Source organism: Pan paniscus, chromosome 6 (genome assembly GCF_029289425.2).
Source record: "Pan paniscus chromosome 6, NHGRI_mPanPan1-v2.0_pri, whole genome shotgun sequence".
NCBI classification, from domain to species: domain Eukaryota; kingdom Metazoa; phylum Chordata; class Mammalia; order Primates; family Hominidae; genus Pan; species Pan paniscus.
The window spans coordinates 32,281,999-32,303,890 of NC_073255.2; the positions used below are offsets into that span (position 1 = coordinate 32,281,999).

General features: G+C 42.3%; 1 pseudogene; it reads left to right on the forward strand.

Annotated features, from left to right (window-relative positions):
* Positions 1–5,484: 5,484 nt before the first annotated feature.
* On the forward strand, positions 5,485–6,725 carry LOC100970358 (26S proteasome regulatory subunit 4-like; annotated as a pseudogene).
* The last annotated feature ends 15,167 nt before the right edge of the window (positions 6,726–21,892 follow it).

The window sequence follows — 21,892 nt, forward strand, 5'->3', positions numbered from 1 at the left end:
AAAAAAAAAAAAAAGTAGTCCAGAGGGTTTCAAAGCTCTTGTAGCTGTGGCACACTTTGTTCAAGGAACCTTTAACATGAAACCTCAAAGAGAAAACAAAAGCCCCAGGATCCTCTCAGGCCTCCTCTCCTTCTCCAGCCCTCCACAGGGGCCCTCCCAGCCTGTTGTCACTGCTCTATTCTTGTGGAATGAAGATCCACAAGGTGAGGCCATTGTTAGACTCCCAAAACCTTCAGTGAGCTTCATGAAGCAGATGGGATCTGAACCAGGACTCTGTCGTGGGGGATGAGGGGGGACAACTTTGGTCACATCAAAAAGAAAGGAATGAAACACAGGGAATGAGGTGCCTACAAAGTCACTGGAGGGGCCGGAGGAATGAGTCATGGGGTCGCTAGGCTAGATGATTGGCTTCAAGGTCACACCACAGCAGTTATGATGAAGAACTCAGGAAACTACCAGACACTGAACTGCCTCCACTCTGGCTGCTGCCACAGTCACCCTATACCCAAGAAATTGTTAGAGACCAGCTGCTGCCAATAGTGCTTGCTCGTCAGGCAGCACTGCTGCAGGAAGATGGCCTCTGCTTCTCTCTTTCTAATCTTTATGCAAGGGCATATCTCACTGCAGAATCTAAATCACATCCAGAACCATAGTCTAGGAGTCTGAGAGTCTAGCTGTCAGCCTTCCAGCTCCATGAGAGGAGACAGAACTAGGCGGATCTCAGTGGATCTGGCACAGAACAATTGGGGAAGAGGCAATGCCTGTGAAGAGCCTGAGCGAAAGTGGTGTCAAAGTAAAACTGGAGGTAAATTCTGGAACTGGAGAGCTTTAGTCCTGCTGTGAATCAACAAAAAACACCAGCAGCCTTCAATGGATAAGTGGAAGGCAAAGAATCTCCTTCCATAGAAAAGTTAAATAATGAGGCCAGGTACGGTGGCTCACACCTGTAATCCTAGCACTTTGGGAGGCCAAGATGGGAAGATCACTTGAGGCCATGAGTTCGAGACTAGCCTGGGAAACATAGCAAAACCTTGTTTCTACACTGAGAAAAATATTACCAGGCATAGTGGCAGGCACCTGTAATCTCAGCTACTTGAGAGGTTGAGGCAGGAAGATTCCTTGAGCCAGGAGTTTGAGGCTGCAGTGAGCTATGATCACGCCACTGCACTCCAGCCTGGGCGATGGAGCAAGACCGTGTCTCAAAAAAAAAAAAAAAAAAAAAGGAAAGAAAAGAAAAATTAAAGAATAGCTCAAGCCATCATTTTTAGGATCATTTAAGATGAAGTCTTTGATTTCTTTCCTATTTTTGTAACATAAGAAACTTATGTTCATTGTAAAAATACTAGAAAATGCATTCACTCAAAAAGAAAAATAAAAACCACCCATAATCCCACCATCCAGGGATAATCACAGTATTGGTGACTCTCTTTCCTTCCAGATATTCCAGGGTTATTTTACTATGATATCATTGTTTTAAACTTTTTAAAAATTATGAACAGTGTCATCCAGTGGCATTATCAATGTTAACAGCCACATTGTTGACAGCATTCTGTTATAGAGCTGTCTCATACTTTAATAAAATATTTGAAGTCCCCATTTTGTTGGACATGCTAATATGTTAGATTAACAGTGATGGAATGGATAGAAAAGGCAATATTGCAGAGGAGGTTTGAGTTGGGAGGTGCTTAAAGCTAAAGTATTAATGACATGGGAGGATGCAGGAAAACTCACAATCCGTTGAAGCTAGAAGGAACTTAGAGGTCATCCTCGTCCACTTTCCTCATTTAAGGGATGAGGGTAACTGCAGCCACATCACACTCTCTTTATCCCAACCTCTCCAGTCCTCATTCTTCGTATTTCTTTATTCTGTCCTCAGCCATGTGTATGATTCTTATTAAAACTCCAATCTAAACAGCAACTCACAGAAAATATGACTTAAAGAATAAGAACAACAAAAAATCCAAGTTGTAATAATTCCATTCCATTCATTCCTTTCACCTAGCATTTATTGAGAGACCGCTCTGTGGCTGATACAGTGTTATGAGGGAGGGGTTTAAAAATCCAACACAGAGCCTGGCGCGGTGGCTCATGCCTGTAATCCCAGCACGTTGGGAGGCTGAGGCAGGCGGATCACAAGGTCAGGAGATCGAGACCATCCTGGCTAACGTGGTGAAACTCCGTCTCTACTAAAAAAAAAATACAAAAAATTAGCCGGGCGTGGTCCGGGCACCTGTGGTCCCAGCTACTCGGGAGGCTGAGGCAGGAGAATGGTGTGAATCTGGAGGTGGAGCTTGCAGTGAGCCGAGATCGCACCACTGCACTCCAGCCTGGGCGACAGAGCAAGACTCCGTCTCAAAAAAAGAAAAAAAAGAGAAAAAATCCAACACAGATCCAACCCTCCACACACTCACTATCTTACAAAGGAGATGAGAAGAAGTCTTTCAGTCACATTGAGGCACGTGCTTTTCCTATATGTGGGAATGGCCCTGGGACCCAGACAATTTCTTCCACAATTTTTTCCTTCTTGGGTTTTGGTTGTAAAAAAGCAGGAAAGTGAGAAAGGAGGGTGTATGTGGTTTTATGTCCTCCAGTACAAGAACATTTAAGACATGATCTCTAATATTTTTCTTGTCTAGACATCCCCATCTTTTTATTTTTTAATAAAGCAAAAGGCAGTTGTCCCTTGTGGTTTGTAGCAAGAGGTCATTATCAGAGGAATGCTTGGCTTTTAAATGTTGTTAACACTGAAATCCTCGTCTCTTCTCTTTTCCTAGTTAGGATTTCCTCATCTTGATCCTCTCTCCTCACATATTGATCACACATTGCATGCTTCAAAGTGTTCACTGAATCATTCTACTTTTTCCAAGAGAATAGCTAACTCTTAACATGCTGCAGGTTTCCAATTACACTTCCTTTGCCTTAAAAAATGTCTTGAAAGAGTAAATCTGCCCATAAAGAAACCACTCGGACCAAAAAGCCTTTGTACACATTCTCCCAAATGGAGCTGGACTGTAAGCAGGGAAGATGTAGCAATAGCATCCACACACTGTCTGGGGTTCCTGGACCCATTTATCAACTGGTCCCATTTGAATGGAAACAAAGCCTCCACCTGTCACTCCCTCACACTTGACTTGCACCTTCTGAGGTCTCAGCCACATGCATCTGAAGCTGTCTGGGGATTATCCATTCTACGAATGGTTTCAGATCTGGTCATTTTACTCTGTTGTTCTTATATTTCTTCTGTTTGACAATTTGTAGCTTTTAATTTGGGGGACAGAGTAATAGCTCTTAAGCAGATGGTTGTCATTGGTCCCCAGGGGTGTACTTGGGGAGGGAGGTTGGATGGGACTCTCACCAAGGTTCTAGGATTCTGTGACTCACTCGGCTTGATTCCAGGCCAGAAGTGAGGTTGCTGATTGCTTCTAACCTGTTCTTTGTCAAGTAGTAAATGTCAATTGATCTTTCTTCATGTGGTGGGGATGGTATCCATATAAGAGAACATGAAAAATTGTATGTGTTAAAATGCATTCGCAGCAGCCAAACCCATGTGTGCTTAGAATTAAGTTGTTGCATCCGGTCCATTTGTCATTCTTTTTATGTCCAAGTTTTAATAACAGAATGTTTGCAAATAGTTTACATTTCTCTTGGGACATCTTCCCTAACCAAATGTCATACTAGTGTTAGGCTGGCATTATTTGGATTGCTCAATTCTTACTGTTTCCAACAAGATTTAGGCCATTTCTGCAAGCAGAATTCTGCATTGAAGATAATGGGCTTTTTCATGCCTGTCCATAAGGAGAAAAATTATTAGATCGGTGGGAATTTTAGAGTACATTATTGAATTCTTGGACGTTAAAAACTTCAGTTACTTGGAACACACACATGACAGAAACAAACTGCAACTGACACTCAAAAGCACATCTGATGAAAATGTTAAGGTTGATGGTTTTCTTAATATTATGTAATATCTAGTGTTCTCTAAGGAAATTATATTTATTAGGCCTTTCTTTTTTCTTCTAAACTCTTTTACTGTACTCCAAAATATCTTTATTTTCTGGTTATGAAGTAGTAGATCTTCACTGTAGAAAATTTGAAAACATATGGAAAAGTATAAAGACAATTTTTAAAGTACCTATGATTCTTCAATCTTGGGGTCTTATTTATTTATTTAAAGACACAGCCTTGCTCTTGTTGCCCAGGCTGGAGTGCAATGGCACGATCTCAGCTCACTGCAACCTCTGCCTCCCAGGTTCAAGCAATTCTCCAGGCTCAGCCTCCCAGGTAGCTGGGATTACAGATGCATGCCACCACGCCCAGCTAATTTTTGTGTTTTTAGTAGAGACTGGGTTTCACCATGTTGGCCAGGCTGGTCTTGAACTCCTGACCTCGTGATCTGCCCACCTCGGCCTCCCAAAGTGCTGGGATTACAGGCATGAGCCACCGCGCCTGGCCAGGTTCTTAATTTTTAAAAAGATAGTCAACAGTGAACATTATTTGAAATCTTATTAAATGTTAAACACTTTTTTCTGAATTAAAGATTTCCTGATTTAAACCCTGATTCATTCTTCTGCTAAGGATCTTGCTCTAGTGTCAAAGCTCCCTGATGCCACACTTCAAATGAAGCTTAGTTCTAGAATGACTCCTTTTCAGATAAGTGGACAATAAGTTATGGGCAAAGGTTTAGCCTGGTTCATCTCACTGGGGTCTTGGTGAAACCACTATTTCCTTTTTAATGTAATATTCTGTGAATAAAATCAAGATTAGAACAATGCTTGCAATTAAAGGGATTACTCAGTAGTAATAAGATAATTAGAAAATGAAGTATCAGCCCCAGCTGCAAGGAAGTATGGGGATGTGAGTATTTTGAGTAGGACACATTGCTGCTCTAGGTAAAATGATGTTTCTGAAATGGAAGGTGAAAAGAGAGTAATAACTAGTAGGCTGCTAGCTGTGCTTGCCACAGAGATACTCACAGAGCCACTCAGAACAATTCTGGGACACTAACCTAAGACTTCTAGCCACACATCCCATGAGTTTTGAGCTACAGAGAAGTTATTATGCCCACCTTTCCAGATAAGCCTGAAACCAAGTCAGTAAGACAGTTCTGTTTTAGAATTGTTCAACACAGGTAGTGAAAGATAAAGTAATAGCTTCACAGAGCACATGGAATTTTACTGAACCAAATCATGTGGATGTATTTCTGGCTGAATTTACCTTCTATCTTCAGTAGGCTTTTAAAAGCCAAGTCTCTGGAAGCAAATTCTTTCCAGATACAACTATCCTAGATAGTTGCATCCATGTCAAGAAATGTTTGTTCTGTGACGGGTGCGATGGCTCACACCTGTAATCCCAGCACTTTGGCAAAAGGATCGCTTGAGCCCAGGAGTTCAAAACTAGCCCAGGCAACGTAGCAAGACCTCATCTGTACAAAAAAAATTTAAAAACTAGGCAGCTTGAGTGGCCAAGGCAAGATGGGTCAAAGTCAAGAGTGGTGGTCAGGGTCTTGGAGCTGGAAAGAAGGATGATAGGACAAGAAAAAGAAATATGAACCTCCTATACCAGCTAGAGTGAGGAAGAAGAAAACAAAGGGACCAGATGCTGCCAACAAACTGCCACTGATGACACCTCACACTCTGTGCCAGTTAAAATTATTGAAAGTTAGAGATAAATACTGTCTTCTCATGAAGGAAGAATTCATTAGAAATCAGGAACAAATGAAACTATTAGAAGGAAAGCAAGAGGAGGAAAGATCAAAAGTGGATGATCTGAGGGGACCCTGATGTCAGTAGGAACCTTGGAAGAGATTATTGATGACAATCATGCCATAATGTCTACATCTGTGGGCTCAGAGCATTCTTGTAGACAAGGATCTGCTGGAACCTGGCTGCTCGGTCCTGCTCAGCCACAAGGTTCATGCTGTGATATGGGTGCTGATGGATGACACGGATACCCTAGTCACAATGATGAAGGTGGAAAAGACCCCCCAGGAGACCTGTGTTGATATTGGGGGGTTGGACAGCCAAATTCAGGAAATTAAGGAAATCATTCTGAATATTATGAAGAGATGGGTATAAAGCCCCCTAAGGGAGTCATTCACTATGGTCCACCTGGCACAGGTAAAACCTTGTTAGCCAAAGCAGTAGCAAACCACATCTTAGCCACTTTCTTGCAAGTGATCAGCTCTGAATTTATTCAGAAATACCTACATGATGGGCCCAAACTCATATGGGAATTGTTTCTAGTTGCTGAAAAACATGCACCTTCCATCATGTTTATTGATGAAATTGATGCTATTAGGACAAAAAGATGTGACTCAAATTCTGATAGTGAGAGAGAAATTCAGCAAATAATGCTGGAAATGTTGAACCAGTTGGATGGATTTGATTCAAGGGGAGATGTGAAAGTTATCATATCCACAAGCCGAATAGAAACTTTGGATCTAGCACTTATCAGACCAGGCTACATTGACAGGAAGCTCGAGTTCCCCCTGCCTGATGAAAAGACTAAGAAGCACATCTTTCAGATGCACACAAGCAGCATGACACTGGCCAATGATGTAACCCTGGAACGACTTGACACTTGACATCAAGGCAATCTGCACAGAAGCTAGTCTGATGGCCTTAAAAGAACATGGAATGAAAGTAACAAATGAAAACTTCAAAAAATCTCAAGAAAATGTTCTTTATGAAGAACAGGAAGACACCCCCAAGGGGCTCTGTCTCTAGTGAACCACAGTTGCCATCAGGAAAATGGCTGGGAGATTTCCCAAGCCCTCAAAGGGATGAGGTTGGGGGAGTTGCCCAGAGGAATTCGTGTTCCAGTTTATTTTTATTAGCAACACTTCCTGTGAGTCTTTTGGAGTATGATGTGTAAGACGTCCATTGGGCCGCCTTCGCCTGTCGGTCACTGTGCAACACTCTGCTTCCCAATAAAGTGTACTTTTTCTTTCTCTCTCTCTACACACACACACGAACTAAAACCCAGAAATGTTTGTTCTAGAACCAGTAGTTTTTCATATAATCAATTGCTAAGCTGAAAAATATGCCCTGCCTAACAAACATCAGGTAGGAAAAAATAAACCTATTTATTTAATTCAACAGATTTTTGTTTTGATGTGACTTAGTACCGTAGGTTTGTGTATAGCAATGACTTTAATCTTCTAAGACATCATTGATGTAATGCACTTCAAATATGTGTTGATGCCAAAATTATCTATAAATCTAAATTTCTATGAGTTTTTCTTAGGCTTTTATCTTCCCATTCCAATTTGAAAGTAAAGGCATTCTCTGGCTAATATTCACAACCTTAACCCAACTCTAGGTTGAAGAACTTGTTAATTCTTCATAACTTTCCCATTCTTCACCTTCTGTCTCCATTTATCACAGCCATCCACTCACACTAGCCTATGGATTGGGTGAAGTTTAGAAGCATAAAGGAGATACTATTTGGAACAAGGTATTGTTTTATTGCAGTCTTACCCTTTCCTGCTCTTTTCTTCAAGTGAGTGACTAATTCCTCGGAATTTCTAAGATTTGGGTTTAAAACTACACTGTCTCTAGGCTGTACCTATTATTGAATGAGATAACTACCCTTGCAGAGGTGCATAGATATGTTTTGATGGTAAAGCACATTCATTTGCAACCACTGCTGCACAGAATGAAGGAAATGCAACTGCTATCCTCCTGGGAGAAGCCACTTAGGCAAGAAAATAAATAAGAGGATTTTGATTATATTTGGAACTCTTAAGCCTGTGCTCAGGGAGTCTCCATCTTTAAACTCTTGTCGTTTCATGTTTACACAAAAATTATAATGGAAAAAATAGGCTCATAGTTCTCTGTGCAAGCATGGCACGTTTTAAAAATGTATCCATGTTTTATTGGGATAATACCAGCCACAATTTGCACATGTTATTGCATCTTATTGTATGAGACAACAAATGAAAAGGGCTCAGCATGGTCTCTGGCACGGTGTGGACCAGGAGAAGTGTACTTTTTCTTCCATTCTCCCTCTTTTGCATGTATCTTATTGCCCCTACTTCTTGTTAGAAGTTATTCTGAAGAGAATGCAGAATTCCAGTTATCTGAGCCAGATATAGCTGTCAGAGCCAATGAACGTAGCACTCTGCCATTGGACAAATTCTCCTACTTCTCACTATTTTCTGTGCACATCATGTCTCTTCATTGGTGAGTGCAAAGAATCCATGTTCACACTGCCTGCTCTTCCCCTACCTGCCACAATTAATTCAGCAAACGGAGTTATCGGTCTAGTTGGGGGAGAGATGTGCACATGGATAATAACAATATGATTATTACTAAATAATATTATTTAATAATACTGTGTACCAGGCACCAGGTGAAAATACTATAATAACTGTTACTACTATATTTATTGAGCACTTATATGCCAAACATTGTGCTAAATGTTTTTACACATGGCAGAGAATTATTCACTAAATGGGCCCAAAGAAGTAGGCTTTAATCTAGAAACTTCTTAATTTATCTCCTTCAAACACAGTCTATCAGAAATTGGACAATATTAGATGCCTATCTCTCCCGGTCACTTTCAGTTATTAAAACAGTCCTGGCCAGGCTTTGTGGCTCATGTCTGTAATCCCAGCACTTTGGGAGACTGAGGCATGAGGATTACTTGAGCCCAGGAGTTTGAGGCTGCAGTGAGCTAAGATCATGCTACTGCACTCCAGCCTGGATGACAGAATGATACCCAGCCTCTACAAATAAAAATAAAACAGTCCTAATCGCAGACATGTTAAGGTCCAATTCATCCTAAAACAAAACTTCAGACTCGTATCCAGTTTAGTTCTGCCTGAGTCCCTGACGGCTTCCTAGTTGCCATCTGTAATCCCCATGAAGACCAGCTGCACCTGACTTCCATGAGCCACTCCTATACCTGTTTAATAGTCTCCTGTCTTTATTTGAGCAAGCTGGCAACCTTACAACCCACTAGTCAATCCCTGACTAGAAGAAGATGGACAGTACATTCTCAGCAGAGATTTTGAAAAAAAGACACTTTGGCTATTGCCACCTCCACCCTGGCCACCACCCTGTAATTCTGTCAGGAATCAGCTGCCTTTCTCTGCCTTTCCACCTTGATCAGTTCATGTGTTGTGGTTTCGTGATTTTTAACTAACATCTTTATTTGTGTAAAGACACCAGGCACAGTGGTGCATGCCTGTAGTCCCAGCTACTTGCGAGGCTGAGGCAGAAGGATTGCTTGAGCCTGGGAGTTTGAGGCTGCAGTGAGCTGTGATCTCACCACTGCAATCCAGCCTAAAGACAGAGCAAGATCTTGTCTCATAAATAAATAAATATCTTATATATATGGGGGGTGGGTTGCCGGAAGGTATTTTAGAAAAGGCTTTGCCATAGATCCTGAGGGAGGTTTCTGCCTTCTCCCCTCCAGTGAGGTAGGGCCCCCATGGGGCTACCTGGTAAACTTAATATGTAAGCCCTATGAAGGGTGGTGAAGCTCTAGCCTCCTCTTGGAAAGTCTACTAGGGCCATGCTTGCTGAATCCCTTTGTGAATCCGGAGGGATGTTTCTTGTTCCACTCTTTCAAATACAGAGTTCCTTTCCCCCCATGTCTCCATTTGGAAGTTCAGTCAAAACCTAAGACAACAGGATATGTCCCCCTGTACATTGTGTTACGTAAACATCGGATATAATCCTCACAACAGCCTTCTGAGGCAGAGAATAAGATCCTTGCTTTATAAATGAGGAAGTGTAGGGAGACTAAATATCTTGTTCTAGATCACATATTTAGTGATGCTAATACAGGATTAAAACCCAGGAGGCCGGTCTGATTCTGAAGCCTGTCCTTTCCACCACATCCTGGCGGAGAAGAAGGCAAAAAAAAGTTGCAAAATGTTGGTGCAAAAGTAATTGTGGTTTTTGCAATTACTTTTTTTTTAAAAATGACCAAAACTGTCATTACTTTTACACCTACTTAATAGCTCAGTGTGAGCAGGGTCCTCGGGGGCAACCGGCAATGTCTGTGCTCTGTGGACAGGGTGCTCCTGGCCAGCTGACGTGGAGGGAGTCCATGGGGGATGGTAGGAGACGGTTCTGCAGAGGTAAGGTCTGGCCAGACCATGGAGGGCCTTGGATGTGGGAGGTGCGTGTAAAAATGGTGGGGAAGTTGGACTCTGCCACGGGTAACTGGGGGTCATTCAAGTTTTGAGCAAGTAAAGGACTACTTCATCTCTGCTTCAGAGATTGTCCAGGTGGCCAGGTGGAAGCAAGTAGGAGGGGAGCAAGGTTGCAAGTGGAAGCGGATTGCAGATCCCGAGTGGACGCAGTAAGAGTCCAAGCAGGCAGTGAGGCAGTGCAGGGATAGGGATAGGGATAGGGATAGGGATAGGGATAGGGAAGGAAGGACTGGGCTAGGAGAAAAACCAGTGGCCTGCAGTGCCCACTAGTTCTTCCCAGACACAGACAAAATTGAGGCAGGAATAGGAAATTAGTGTGGGTGCCCCAGATAAAACAGTCCTAAGGGCGTCTTCAGCGAACCCAGCCCAGCTGGCACACAGGACGACAGAGAGGTTCTGAGGTCTGCAAAGGCGAGTTCAGTACTCAGCCAAATGCATTCCTGCAGCATTAGATGGCCACAGCCCCCGACATGTGTTTTTAATGGATTCTCAGGCTGCTAACAGTTAACATTGTTAATGACCTGCGGAGAGTTCAGATCCCTGGATAAGGGCTACCTGCAAATCTTGGTTATTACTTTTAAAGTATGCAAAGTGAACCTGAGCTGGTTCTTTTCTTCTTCCTTTAAAAAATGTAGATTCTGAAGTCTTAAGGGTGTGGGGTGGTGTGTGTGTGTAGTCATGTCTATATCATCTCTCGCATTGACAGACCACTTTCTCTGCCTGAGTCAGGTCACCTTGCTTAGGCTGAGAAACTTCAAGTCAAGCATGAAGCTTTTCACTCTAAATCAGTTTTTACTTCTAAATTAGTTCCACAAAACAGCATCCATTAATCAATACCCTGTTCAATCATGAAGCCTTTTAAGCTGGAAGAGGTTGAGTGCAAGTGTCTGACGTGGGCTTCCAGATCTGCATCCCTAATCCCTGGAGGCCCTTCATCCTCTGCCCTTTCTTGCCCTTGTAGCCTCATCTCTTCCCTCTCAAGGGCTCCCTGTTTCTCAGCCTTTCACCCAACATGCTTCTTCACACTCTAGGGCCATGGCACGTTTTGTTCTTTCTGCCTGTGCCCTTCAAGTGCAACACCATGTGCTCCATCCTTTCCTCACCCAGCCCCAGCTCACCTTTAATGCTTGGTGCAGGTGACACCTCTTCCAGGAAGCTCTCCCTCACCTGCTGCTCTGTGTTTTCATCTTCTGTGTTCACACAGTTTTGTCGCAACACTTTCACACTATATTTAAAAAGTATATTTCCCTTGATTATAAAAGTCACTCACACTTGTAGAAAATGTGGGAAATAAAAAAACTTAAAGAAAAAAATGCATATAAATTGACTACTTGGGGGTTATAAGCACTGTTAACATTTTGATGAATTTCTTTCCAGTATTTTTTCCATCTATATATTTGTAAAACTTTCATACTCAGAAAAGAAAAAAAATAAGTGCTGTAAAAAGACAAGGGGAACTTTGACTGAGAAAAAGTTCAGTGCATTTATTGTTTCTAGGTGACTGGCAACTTAAAAAATTGCTTAGTTTAAAAATCAAATTACAAGGGATTTTTTGGCACCAGCATAACAAAAGTGTGTGCTGGAAGATGAGTGCTTACACAAACAGTTGCTGTCCTCTTTTTTTTATTTAGCATTTGTCATGTCCTAAGACTTCTTTGAAAATGTGTTTTTACTCCATAACCCTCTGTTTTCTGATTCTCATTATATTGCCCTGTTTGTTTACCTTTTGGTAGCCCCTATTGGACTATAAGCTTCTTTCTTTCAGGCAGGGCCTGTGATCTTACTGTTCTATAATTCAATCCCTAACCCATTCTGATGGAGTGGGAGTAGGCATGTAACAAACAGAATGCATTACCTGAGATTACCAAAAGATTACCTGAGTCTTCCTGAATTGCTTACTTACTCAACCCCTATTTGTTCTCTACGCTGAGGTGTCGAGACTATACCAGCATCCACAGGTCTGGTGGGTGCCACAGGCCTGCACCACCCACATGCCCCTTAAGGGATGAAGGGCCACTCTACAGCTGCAGGGACTGCTGCCAGCAGGAAGCCCTCAGAGATTGCCTCGCCCAATGAGGAGCCGCTTCATCCAAGGTCACCCCCTTTCCTGGGGTGGCCTGCTGCATCCAATGACTGGTCCATGGAGGTATAACGTCCTGGCCCGTGTTCCCCAGCTGGGACAACTCTGAAAAGTTCTGCTTCAGAACTCTCCTTAGCATCTACCAAGGTTGCCATTGAGACCACACCGCAGCTGGACTCCTCCCACTGCCCGATCCTGCTTCCCTCTCCTCCCTTCCCTTGGGTGTCATCCCAAGAGCACCCCCCCCTCAACCAAGCTCCTGCAAATTCATCTTTGCCTCAGAGCCTGCTTCCTGGGTAGCCCAGCCTGCAACAGTAGGCATCTAAACAATGCCCAGACACACCCCTAACTTGAAGTGACTTACAAGCCAGCCGTGTCATGTGCTTCCAGGTTGTAGATTGTGAGTTCCTTGAACAGTGACCATGTCTTATCCCTTTCACAGTGCTGGGCCTCACTACAGTCCCTGGAGCACAGAACATGGCCAAGCACGTCCCATGTCGAGAGGGTAACATCGAATGGGGAGGGAATAAGAGAAGAGTTCCCAGGGAGCATCAGCTGGGTGCTAATGGCTGTTGGGATACAAGGCGAGAATGATGAACAGGTGGTTTCTGGGTCTCAAGCCTGAGAGACTGAGAGAAGAGTGACTGCTGGAGTGAGAAGTTAATATTGTGGAAAATTGGTTTGATATTAGATTGGTGTGAAAGTGTTACACTTGAAGCACCAAAATCTTCAAGGGGAACTGTCCTGTAGGTGGTAGTTGAGGCAGAACCAGGTCTTGTGTACAGAACGATTTAGAAATAACGTTGAGGCACTATGGATTCCCACAGGGGTGGTATTAGAAGCTGTGAGAATAAGGACAGGTTCAGAGGGTTTCTGTTTGTTTTTCTTTTCTTTTCTTTTTAAGTTTAGACATAGCAGAGAAGAAAATCCACCGAATGATAGCTGGACTTGAAGTGCAACATCAGCTCTTCCCTGGGTCTCCAGCCTGCTGGTCTACTCTGCAGGTTTTGGACTTGCCAGCCTTCATGAGCCAATTCCTTATAATCTCTCTCACTCTCTCCATAGGCATATACATAACAAGAATGACAAACAGATGGTTTCCAAGTTTCATACATATGTGGAGAGAGAGAGAGATAACCAATAGAGTGTGTGTGTGTGTGTGTTTCTCCAGAGAGTCCTGACCAATACAAATTTTGACTAAAATCTGACTAAGCCACTTGATTAAGGAAAAAGCAGCAGCACTGAAAGGAAGGAGAAGTCAAATGTTTTACAAAGAGAGTCACTATGGTGCAGTGTCTTCAGGGGCTAAAAGAACCAGGTTTCAATCTTGATTTCCTTCTGTTTCTTTGGCTCAAGCTGCACATTGAGTTAACTATCCTATGATGCAGGCTTTGTAGAGGACACAGAAACAATGCAAGGAGCAGGGGGAAGCTTCTGGAATAGTGATTGATATCCTCAGAGAGTAAGAAAAATCAGATACTAGAAGGAAGGAAGATCCAGCAAACAAGACATAGCTCTTGGAAATTAAGCCCATGACAACAGAAGTTTTAAATGTAATAAACGAATTAGGAGGTAATTGAGTAACTCTCACAGTAAATAGAATAAATAGTCAAAGAAATTGAGAAGAGAAAATTGCAGAATCAATTCAGAAGGTCTAATTTCTGAAAGACAGGACAGATAAAATGGACCAAGGAATTATCAAAAAATTTCCCTGATGGATGTGATATTTCAGATTGAATGGGCTTAAAAGCCTGGCATAATTAATGAAAATGACTAATAACAAAGCATTTCATAATGGTATTTCAGAGTTCTGAGGATAAAGAAAAGATCCTGAGAGCTCTGACAGGGAGAGAGAGAACCGGTCACAGGTAAAATAAATATGGGATCAGACTTCTCAATAGCAATACCAGAAGTTAGAAGACAGGCCGGGCATGGTGGCTCACGCCTGCAATCCAAGCACTTTTGCAGGCCAAGGCGGGAAGATCATTTCAGCCCAGGAGTTTCAGACCAACCTAGGCAGCATAATAGGACCTCATCTCTACAAAAGTAAAAATAAAAAAAAAATTAACTGGGTGTAGTGGCACATGCCTGTCATCCCAGCTACTTGGGAGGCTGAGGTGGGAAGATTGCTCAAGCCCAGGAGATAGAGGCTGCAGTGAGCTGTGATCACACCACTGCACGCCACCCTGAATGACAGAGTGAGACCCTGCCTCAAAATAATAATAATAATAATAATAATAATAATAATAATATAATAATAATAATGTTAGAAGATAATGGAATAATGCCTTTGAGATCCTAAAGGAAAATAATTTCCAAACCAGGATCTTATACTCAGCTAAGCTTTCAATCGAGGATGAGGGGGGTTAAGACAAGGTCTCAAAATGTACCTTCCATATATCACTTTCTGAGAAGTCACTAGAAGACGCACTCCACCAAACCAAGACTGTTGTCAAGAAAGAGAAAGACGTGAGATTAACAACAACAACAATAAAAATAAAAATAAACAAAAGCCAGAGGATTTTCCACAGAAGAGCGGGAAAAGAGTTTCAAGGATGACGGGGCAGAGGAATATAAGAAAGCTGAATTCTGATCTTTCATAGCAGGAAGTCAGTGGGTGATATCTGTAAGTGAAAAATAAAGGGAAAACAGTATAATATTGTTATTTAGAAATATGAAGGTATATAGCAGGAGGAACGGCTAAAGAGATGAAAGGAATTTCCTTTGGGAAACAGGAATTGGAGGAGGGGGTTGAGTCGGGAAAGGATTGCTGTTTTTCTTCATAAGTCCTGTAGTATTATTTGACTTTTAAAGTAAGCACATTTATTGCCTTCATACAAATTAAATTTAAATAGGCAAAAGTCTATTAATATGCCAAAAATAATTTGTAAATTGTGAGTAAAAATAGACCCCTTGCCCACACTGCTAGAAGTGGTCTTTCAGGGGAGAAAGCACGACCCTCTGATTTGTCTTTCTTCCTCTGCAAATGGTTTTTAAGCAAATTCTTGGGAACCCATCAATCTGCCAATTAGAAGAAAATGCAAGAGTAACAGCAGGAATCATGACTGCAAGGAAACAGTTACCATCCCATAAAATTATTGCCTTTACCAAATTAGAATAAACCTGTCAAGACAATGTTTAACTATCTTTATGTAAAAATCAAAACGGTCTGACTTCAACTGTCAAACAGAGTCTTCGAACTTGTCTGTAACAAAGTGCTCCCTTAGTAAGTCGTATAGTTCAAGTTGCATTTGCAATTTGGGGAAATGGAGCTGCCTGGCCCATGAATCCAGCAAGCTCGACTTTTCCATGGCTGCTGTTCCTGTAGAACAACTGGCTCATTTAGTTGGCTGGGCAGTTGCAGCAGGCTGGGTGGGTGTTGCTCCTGCAGGAAAACTATGAAACAAAATATCATTGCACCTACCTCACTGATCAATAACATAAAAGGAAAAAAATCTAGCTCCTCTATTTGGACAAAAGGCAATTTTCTGTGGCTTCTCACATTTGCTAGAACTTTACAAATATGTATCACAAACTACCAGATGAGACAAATCGGTACAATACTAGTTATTTTTATGTGCTGCCTCATCCTTTATACAAAGTATCTCAGATCACTTTAAAGTGAGAGGTCAGAATGGAAAGTGTGATTTATAGAGCCTAAGGGACCAAGGCGAAGGCTGCAGAATAGGCAAACGGCCCACTAAGGATTCTGGGAAAGGAAGGCAGGCTAGGAGTCAGATGCAGACCTCACTGCAGCCCCTTCCAGAGACCAGGGAGACAAGTGTAGCGGGTGTCACAGCTTCAGTTTTGCAGTTGTGGAGCTCATTATGAAAGGATGATCAAACTAGAAGATAAATGAACATTAACAAAAGTTGAACTGCTTCTAAAATTATCTGCTTGATCAGTTCTTTTTAAAAAACAACTGCTTTTTAAAAACCTCCTGGATTCAAGCAATCCTCTTACCTTACCCACCCACCCCCCCCCATCCCCCAGGGAGTAGCTGGGACCACAGGTCCATGCCCCAACACCTGGCTAAGTGTTTGATTTTTAGTAAAGATGAAGTCTCACTATGTTGTCCAGGCTGGTCTTGAACTTCTGAGCTCAAGGGCTCTCCCACTTCAGCCTCCCAAAGCGCTGGGATTACAGGTGTGAGCCACCGCACCTGGCTTGATATTTTTTAGTATATTTACAGAGTTGTGCAATCACTACAATTTTAGAACATTTTTATCCCCCAACCCCATACCCCTTAGTAGTCACCCTCCTTTCTCTTTCTACACCACCATTCCCCTACACACACACACACACACACACACACACACATACGTACATGTCCATGCAGTTCCAGGAAACCACTATTTCTGTCTCTGAACATTTCATATCAACAAAATCATACCATATATATTCTTCTGTGATGTTTCTTTCACACTGCGCTGTGTTTTCAAGGTCCATCATGGTGCAGCATTATCAGCCTCTACTCCTCTTTCTGGTGGAATAACCTTCCATTGTATGTATGTACCATATTTTGTTTACCCATTTCTCCATCCATGGACATTTGGGTTGTTCCCACCTTTGAGTTCTATCAATAATGATGCCACGAACATTTGTGTACAAGTTTCTGTACAGACACTTGCTTTCAATTCTCTCTGTTATAGACCTAGAAGAGGAATTGCTGGGTCGTATGATATATCTATTCTTAACATTTTGAGGAACTGCCAAATTATTTTCCAAAGTGGCTGCACCACTTTACATTTTCATCACTGGTGTATGAGGGTTCTGATTTTTCCACATCTCCATGTGGAAATTGTTGTTATCCATCTTTTTTTTATAGCCGCCCTGACTGGTGTGAGGTGGTGTCTCACTGTCCCAATAATTTCTCATCTTTAATGATGCTACTATGCTCTCATGTTATGCAGATTTTAATATCCAACAACCGTTTTGTTAAAATCCCAAAATGGAAAGAAAAGATCAATAAAGAACTCTTGAACTTTGGTGCACCATTCAGAGTTGTCCATGGATCCCAATGCTTGGGAAAAATGTTTATTTGAAGGTATAATCGTGGATACTGAATAAACCACATATTATTACTATTCAGCAGCAGCTATTGAGAACATATTGGCCACCAAATGGCTATTCTAAGTGTCTTAGAGGAAATTAAAAACACACAGGCTCCTTACTGCCAAGCACTTGTAGAATTCTGGTACTCATAATGATGGCAATAATACTGTTTACATGCACCTTTACAGATTATATAGGGCTTTGAAATTTTAATTCTGATTTCTGTTCCTGGGGCCGAGAGTTTCAGCAGCCACGTCGTTCAGACCCTAACATTGTTGTATTATAGGGGACTGGGAGAGTTTGGCAGGCTGAAAAACAGTGACCCTCCCAGGTAATTGCCTCTGACTGCCCTGACCTGCCCACAGAATCTGGTCTTCAGCTTTGTTAGTTTTCAAAGAGGTGCCAGGATTCAGGGGGCCCCCATCCTTGTTAAACCTCCCAGAGACTAACTAGTAAGCCAGGCTGGCTATATACGAGCACACTCTGCCCAGAGAATCAGGAGAGCTGGCTGACATTCTGTGCATTCTATCTTCAGAGGGAAAGTCTCCTGGGAGGCCCCAAGAATTAAAGAAAAGTGGGTTGGATGGTTTGCAGAGCTAAGTGACTGAGCTAAGAGCCCCTGATAGACACAGGTCCGCTCCAAGGCTGTAACCACCAAACAGACATGAGGATCAATATCGACAGCTGGGAACCCCCCTCCCCACAAAACAGTGCTGAAATTCTCTCACAAACTCGTCTTTACACTCTTCCAAAATGCTGAATCAGTCACCAGAGCTTCCACTATTACTTCACCTAATGACCGGCTTAGAAGCCCAACACCTGGTAGGTACTCAACAAGTAAATGGATGAGTTGGTGAATTAAGTTTCAAAATTACCTTCATTTGCTACACATTTAGATAAGATTCTGGAGCCATTCTCCTCTTAGGAGTCAGTCGCACATTATTTCTCGGGATGAGTTATCTCCTGGGAATATTTCCAAAGAATCATTCATTAGATCACTTTTCACTTATTTACTCACTATTCATCTAACAAACATTTCCTGAGGGCCTACTACATACAAGGCTCAACAGCACATGTAATGGGGCTTTTAAAAAATTACATATATAAATATACAAAGAAAAAAAGGCATATCAAAATAAAGAACAAAAGATATACCAAAATGTTAACAGTGGTGGGATCATTCATCATTTCTTCCTTCTTTTTGCTTATTTGCATTTTCTACAGTGCCCATGTCTTGTTTATTTGAAGTGTTCTAAAGCATTCAAGATGCATCTTGCCCTCAAAAAACATGGATAGAGTGAGTGGGCAGGAAATGGGACAAGACAAGCTGAAAAATGACAACTCTGACACAAGTGCAGACCGTGATCATTTCCCTAAGAGGCTTAAATGCTGTCAGGGTTAAGAGGAAATTGCGATGACCTTGACAGATGAGAGACCAGGTCACAGAGGTACCATCCTTGAAGGACAGGAGGGTTTCTCCAGGGAGCAGGACCTCAGAGAGTGGGAAGCATAAAGGTGGGGAGACAACAAGAAGTCTTCACATTTTCTATTTTCTCTTCATTGAGACCATTTCAGTGACTTTGCTTGCTATTCACAGGGCTCTGGCTCTCTAACCTCCTATCCCAACAAGGCAAAGGATCAGGGCTTACCAGGAGGTGGGGATGCTGGGGGAGGGCAGAGTGGCAGAGGGAACATCTCTGATGGGACACGCTGGGGGAGCCCCACGATGCTGGAGCACAATGATGAGAGCCAAGAAGGATGGGAAGTCTGAGAAGGAAGTCCAGTCACATCATGATTCCATGGGCAGGAGAAGTAGCTGGGTACAAAGAGGTAAACTGGAGGGCCCAGTGCCCAGATAGGCCCCAACAGAGTGGGACCAACCTGGAGGCATTTATTAAAAGCCTTTGCCAGCTGGGTGCAGTGGCTCATGCCTGTAATCCCAGCACTTTGGGAGGCCAAGGTCGGAGAATCCCTTGAGACTAGGAGTTTGAGACCAGTCTAGACAACATAGTGAGACCCCCGTCTCTATAAAAAAAATTGAAAAAATTAGCCAGGCATGGTGGCACATACCTGTGGTCCCAGCTACTTGGGAAGCTGAGGTGGGAGCATCACTTGAGCCCAGCGGTTTGAGACTGCAGTGAGCTATGATGACACCACTGCACTACATACAGCCTGGGTGACAGAGCGAGACCCTATCTCAAAACAAACAAACAAACAAACAAACAAACAAACAAACAAAACACCAAAAGCCTTTGCCATCTCATCACCACTTATAAGAAGGTGGCCAAAGTGCGGCAATCAATGCTGTTCTCAATGTAGCCTCACCCTGCGCCACCCACTCCTCTGCTGCCCTTCTCCTGGCATGGGTCACTCTTCCATACACTCTGCAAAGCCTTCCCTGATGCCCCTGGGCAGAATTGACTCCCTTTTGCATGTGTTTCCTCACCCCTTGCTTTATACCATCATTGCCCTCATCATTGTCTAGCATGCTGTATATAAAGTTGTGCACATTTTAGTTTCTCAGATTGTGAGGTCATTGAAGGCAGGGTCTCTGTCTCATTCATCTTTCTATCAACAGTGCCAAAGTGGGCAATCCAAGTCAAAGCATTCAAAAGGGAGGGAGGGAGGAAGGGAGGGAGGGAGGAAAGGAGGGAGGGAGGGAAGGAAGGAAGGAAGGAGTAAATGAATTTGAGGGAAATACCAGATTTGTTTAGAAAAATACTTGTTTAGAAAAATATTGTCTTGGATAAATGTCATGACTAAGTTTATCTCAACATGAGATCAGAATAATTAGCAAATTGTGCTTATGTTTACACTTTTGTTCTCAAGAGAGACTATTTACATATGCTCTCCTGCTTTGGTTAGAGCTCTTTTTGATTAGTTCATACAGGATATAGAAGTATTATTTCAACTAAGATTGCAATAAAAACAAAAGAGAAATTAAAAAATGAAATGCTTTTATTTACCAATGGTCATCAATAGCAATGAGCTAGAAGTACAAAGAAATTCACAGTTCCTGAACCTAATTACTTTCCATAATAGTAAGATACATTAAAAAAGGGAGAAGGGCTGGGTCTTTAGTGATTTTCTAAGAAATGTAATGCACTAGTACATTTGCAGGACAATCGGGCAACATCAGAGATACCCTTTGTGGTACTTTATGTCCTCAGAAGGGAATTGATCTGCCTGTAATGAATTAAAGACGGCTGCACATTCTCTAGCACTGCTCTCATGGAGAGGCGGAGTCTATACTCTTTCACCTTGTATCTGGGCTGGCCCTTGACTTGTTTCATCCAGTGAAAAGTAGCAGAAGTCACACTGCATAACTTCTGAGGCTGAGGCTTGAGAGATCTGCAGTCTCTGCTTTTATGTGCTGGAAATGTTCCCTCTTAGAATCCAGACACCATGCTATGAGAGGCTGCATGGAGGGGTCCTCCTAAGGTGGTCTGGTCAACAGCACTGAGCTTACAGCCAATAGCCAGTGCCCACCGTCAGCCATGTCAGTGATCCAGCTTTGACATTCCAGCCCAGTGAAGCCTCCAAATGACTACAGACCCAGCCAACACCAACATGAAGCAGAAGAACCACCTAGTGGAGCACAGTCAACCCACAGAATTGTGAAATATAGCAAATGGCTGCTGTTATTTTAAACCACGATGTTTCAGGTTGTTTGTTACGCAGCAATAGATAACTGAAACAACCCCTGATTTGTATTTACTGGAAAGTAAGAACAATTTGAAATTCTACTCATCTCTAGGAATAGCAAAGTAGAACAGAAATAAGGCTTTCTGTCTCCCAGGCAATTCCTAGAAGAAATAGCTTAGTTGGCTGTAGAAGAATTAATAAGAACAATGCAGTAAAGTAAGTAAGACAAACTGTGCTAAGTCAGCAGTGTCACTGGCAAAGTGTGCAAAAACTTATCGCACCATTAAGGCACGCAATCCAATTACTACAATACGTACAAAGTGAAATGATAAAGTTGATGGGAAGAGTATATAAAATCAGTGGCTGTAAAGAGCATGGTAGAATCATTAAAGTTTATGAAAATGGAATTAGTTGTGCGTGAACGTGGGTAACAAACACACATGTTCTATATTTAGGAAATAAGGACAGAGCCCTATGTGGTCTGAGGCTACATTCAGAATAAAGGGTTAACAAATACTCGTCTACTCCCTGATTTATTTTGATCACATCTAAGACTATTGGGTTTATTCTAATTTTTTAGGCTTTCCTTTTGCCTGTGTAGCTTCTGCCTCCAACCCAGTGGACTCCTACTTTTCAAGGTCCAGTGAACACTACCTCTGTGAAGCCGCCTTTATTTCTCCTGCCAGTAATTAGTCATGTCCCTCACTGTGTTCCAATGACACTTTTTACGAGTTGTTGTAATAGCACTTATCAGCTCTGTTTCAAATTCTGCTTACATGAGCTCATCGGGGATGGGACCAAGCCTTATTGAGTTTGGTGTCCCCTCTCATGAGTAAGACATGGTTCCAGGCAAGTAGAAAAGGCTACACTGTGAGTGCTTAGCATTCAAATAGATAGATGAATGGATACATGGATAGATGGATACAAAGAAGATTAAATGGATGAGT